The 4,911-nt window shown below is 46.2% G+C and overlaps 1 pseudogene; it reads left to right on the top strand.

Moving 5' to 3' along the window:
• Positions 1-2,285: 2,285 nt before the first annotated feature.
• On the top strand, positions 2,286-4,559 carry LOC132115051 (fibroin heavy chain-like; annotated as a pseudogene).
• Positions 4,560-4,911: the final 352 nt, after the last annotated feature.

Genomic DNA, 4,911 nt, shown 5'->3' with positions numbered 1-4,911 from the left:
AGGTGCCATACGGACGCCAAAAACAGGAATAAAGTCGGATCCATGTCGCTGAGTTTTGACGCGCTTTAACAAGCCAGAGTAGATGGTTGATGTCAAAGATGTAGATGTTTGATAAGTACAAAAAACTAACTAAAACTAAAACAAACTACTTAACAGGCTTTTAAACAGAAAAACTCTGACAAACAAAATGGACATGCTTCCAACTGCTGCCGGTCGCTGCGTACACATGCGCCCAAAATCTCTCACCAGTTCTAGTTCACCTTTAAGTTACTTGAATCAAATGGAAAATGAAAACATTATTTCTGACTTAAAAATTAATGACTTATTGGTGCACATGTCATATGTCATTTAATTGCTACCTGGTACCTGTTTACATCACAGCAATGACGCTAACGACTACAGACTGTATTTGTCAGACCGTTTATATGTGCATTCAGCACAATTGTTATGTTCGCAGAATTAATGTTGTGTGTGCTTGGGTAATGCCATTTTTTTTTCTTGAGAAGGGAGATGTAACATCCTGACTGTTACTGTATGTCCTAAAAGTGACACCGTAGCCCTCGGGCAAGTCTCGCATCCCGCGAGATTAGAGAGAGCAAAGGTAATAAAAGCACGTAGTGAAGAAAGCTCCGTGTCGGTTCCAGTTATTACATCCATAATATAGTTTAGCCAGTGAGCAAACATTACACAGATCACCATGTTCGACAAATTAAGGTTTTTTTTTTGTTTGTTTATTTTGCTCTGTTTAATAATTTGGAATGGATCAGTGTATAAACAGTCAGGTTAAGGCGACTGGTATAGTGGTCTGTTTGCGTCTCCGTGTGGTCTTGTTTGGGATTGCAGCTTGATTTGTAGTTATTTCTATACTGTGCATAGTTTGGATGTCAGAATCAGAATGCAAATCATTTTTATAGAACACTGTTGTCAAAGATGCCATTTGAAGCTAAACGCAGACATTTAAATTGACAGACTATGGATGAAGCCTGCTATGATTACACTGGTTTTAAAGCATGAATTTGATTTAAACAATCGGCCTATATAATATTCACATATGCAGTTCATAGGGGACATATTGTATTAGCCCTGCAGTTACAGCATGAAATGGACTACTATTTAAACCTATAACATTTATGCAACCTATTTTATCTCACAATTCTGACTTTTTTTCCCCTCACAAATACAAGTTTATATCTCCTGTTTTGCACTTTATAACTCAATTTAACTCAACGATTGCAATTGTGTCAATTCTGAGAGGGGTAAAAAGCCAAGTTTTGGATATAAATTCATGATTCTGAGTCGAGGGGAAAAGAGAGAATGAAGAGTTGATTTTTCTTATCAGAATTGTGAAATATAATCTAGGAAAATTACCTTTTTAATAATTTTTTTCCATGGCTACCATATAGACCCCCAGACAGCAAGCAATTTCGGCCCAGATCTGGCCCACATTTGGCCCACATTTAGCCTTGCTGTCTGGGCCGCTACTTTAAAATGGTCATTTTCTGCCACCAGATAGACTCCGCCCACAAAAAAACGCTATCACTGTTTGCAAACACCAAATTGGTCTATAATTTTTCTCTAAACAAATGTAAAAAACAACAACAAAAAAACTCTGTTTTTGCTGTTGCACTCTATATATCAATTGTGATTCATGAAAATAAATTAACATTTTTCTTTATTATTTTGGGGGAAAAAAGCTTGCAGAAAATATTTTTGTGTGAATTATCCTATACTTTACCTTGGTAGACAATTATCTTTATTTAAAATGTTTCAAGTCGTATGACTTTTCATTTTGTTATAATGGGAAAAAATCATATATACACATCACATAAAAAAACATGTATGTATATATAAAAATACCATTACAGCTGCGCGGGCGGAGTGGACCGGGGTTTTTGCCTTGCGACGTCAGAGTGTGCGCCGTTATCCGCTGTGTTTGACGTCAGATTGTGCGCTGCTGACTGCTTCTGATTGGCCAAGGTGACTTTACAATTTGGGTTATATCGCCGCCTGCTGGTGTGGCATGCTCTTGACAGCGCTTGATAGCATGTTTTGGCGTTTTCATGTGGACGGGATTTTTTTTTTAAACGCAGGAGGAAAAACTCTGGTTATAAAAATACCCATGTCCGTGTGGACTAGGCCTATGAGAGACACCAATAACGTGAATGGTTTGAATGCAGCATTCATCTCATACAACCCCAATCAAACACACCTGAACAAGCTAATCAAGGCCTTCCATTCAGATTACTAGAAAGCTACTGCCAGGTGAGTTTGATCAGGGTTGGAGTTGACCTAATCTCCTTGGATCTTTAAAACCCCATTTACAGAGGATGCTGTTACAACAACACACTTATTTGTTTTAGTTTTATGTGCTTCACTGTTTGCTCTTTCTGGCACACCAATTCATTTTCCAGCAGAGACCATTGTGAGATCGTAGGCTGGGAGGATGACAGCTCAAGTGTATTGCTTGTTTGGTTCTGTTTTATTGCGTCTGTTTGGAAGCTTGAACATAACCGATGCTACTCTAGGTGAGATGATCTGTTGACTTCATTACACAGCCTGAAGAAACAAAAAAATAAGTGACTCGGTCTTTGAATGTAGGAATAGGTAGATTTTTAAAATGCTTGATTTTTGAAGCAGATAAATATGTAATATTTGTATTAAGATTTGAGCCATATTGCCAAGCTGGTGAAGCTGACGGACTTGCTGTCCCATCAAAGATGTTCTTCTGATCGTCGTGTTTCCAGTGAGGCTGGTTCAAGTGAGTTTCAGTTTAAAATGGATGCTGGGGGTCCTCCAAAAAAATCAAATGTTTTTTTTTTTTGGTCCATCGACTTTAATGAGGGGAAAAAATTAAAATTTTGCCTTCTGTTACTCTCGTCAAGTAGGTTTGAATTCCTCCTTTTAGGGTAGTTTAAAACACTGGATGGCTTTACAAAATACACTGGACTAATTCTTGGAATAAAATTCTTTGTCATAAGTCTTTTGCTGTATATTTGACATGGCATACAGTCCATGCACATAAACTAAAGCTGACTGTCTTTGTCCATGCAGTGAAACCAGGTCAATGTCCTGACCCAAAGAACATTCCACTGTCTGCTAAAAACTGTGTCCATGATGGCCAGTGTCCTGCCACACAGAAATGTTGCCCAACCACCAGTGGCCATGGATGCAGTGAACCAAGCGGCCAGGGAAGCTGTCAGAGCGCGGGCCTGGGAAGTGGCTAGGGCGTCGGCCAAGGTCAGGGGAGCGGACAGGGCGCCGGACAGGGTGCTGGTCAGGGAAGCGGACAGGGTGCCGGACAGGGTGCTGGTCAGGGAAGCGGACAGGGTGCCGGCCAGGGCCAGGGAAGCGGCCAGGGCCAGGGAAGCGGCCAGGGCCAGGGAAGCGGCCTGGGAAGCGGCCAGGGCCAGGGAAGCGGCCTGGGAAGCGGCCAGGGCCAGGGAAGCGACCTGGGAAGCGGCCAGGGCCAGGGAAGCGGACAGGGTCAGGGAAGCGGACAGGGTGCCGGTCAGGGAAGCGGACAGGGTGCCGGACAGGGTCAGGGAAGCGGCCTGGGAAGCGGACAGGGCGCCGGTCAGGGAAGCGGACAGGGTCAGGGAAGCGGACAGGGCACCGGACAGGGAAGTGGACAGGGCCAGGGAAGCGGACAGGGTGCCAGACAGGGCCAGGGTGCCGAACAGGGCGCCGGCCAGGGAAGCGGACAGGGCCAGGGCGCCGGCCAGGGAAGCGGACAGGGTGGTGGTCAGGGAGGCGGTCAGGGTGTGGGTCAGGGAACTGGTTTTGGTCAGGGAAGCGGCTATGGCCAGGGAACTGGTAGTGGTCAGGCAAGCGGCTTTGGCCAGGGAACTGGTAGTGGCCAGGGAGTTGGTCAGGGAAGCGGCTACGGTCAGGGAAGCGGCTATGGCCAGGGATCTGGTAGTGGACAGGGAGTTGGTCAGGGAAGCGGCTTTGGCCAGGGAACTGGAGGTGGACAGGGAGTTGGTCAGGGAAGCGGCTACGGTCAGGGAAGCGGCTATGGCCAGGGATCTGGTAGTGGACAGGGAGTTGGTCAGGGAAGCGGCTATGGCCAGGGATCTGGTAGTGGACAGGGAGTTGGTCAGGGAAGCGGCTATGGCCAGGGAACTGGTAGTGGACAGGGAGTTGGTCAGGGAAGCGGCTATGGCCAGGGAACTGGTAGTGGACAGGGAGTTGGTCAGGGAAGCGGCTACGGTCAGGGAAGCGGCTATGGCCAGGGGACTGGTAGTGGCCAGGGAGTTGGTTAGGGAAGTGGCTACGGTCAGGGAAGCGGCTACGGCCAGGGATCTGGTAGTGGACAGGGAGTTGGTCAGGGAAGCGGCTATGGCCAGGGAACTGGTAGTGGACAGGGATGTGGTCAGGGAAGTGGCTACGGTCAGGGAAGCAGCTATGGCCAGGGGACTGGTAGTGGCCAGGGAGTTGGTCAGGGAAGCGGCTATGGTCAGGCAAGCGGCTACGGCCAGGGATCTGGTAGTGGCAAGGGAGTTGGTCAGGGAAGTGGCTACGGCCAGGGATCTGGTAGTGGCCAGGGAAGTGGTCCGTGATGTGGTCAGGGAAATTGTGGTCTTTGAAACTTTTCTTGGCATTTTGCATAACGCCTACTGGAGATCTTTTCAATTCAGTGCGGTGTTCACAAGAATTTTTCCCTTTTTGCTACAACATTTCAGAAAGACTGTATCTCTGCCTCCTTCCCTTAAATAAAAAGAAAATTGCTTGATTGCAAGTTGTGGTGTTTGACTTTCTCACATAACCCAGTTCTGGCATCAGTGCTTTGTGTAAGTTCCTCTCCATGAGACCTGGACATTTGCAGTATTAGACAATTATTATTTTTTTTAAAAACTAAATATACCACATGTCATGGGGACTCAAATGGCACCAGCTCTTTTCCGCACCTTC

This window comes from Carassius carassius, chromosome 34 (genome assembly GCF_963082965.1).
Source record: "Carassius carassius chromosome 34, fCarCar2.1, whole genome shotgun sequence".
Classification (NCBI taxonomy): domain Eukaryota; kingdom Metazoa; phylum Chordata; class Actinopteri; order Cypriniformes; family Cyprinidae; genus Carassius; species Carassius carassius.
This window is presented reverse-complemented; position numbering and strand designations above follow the sequence as displayed.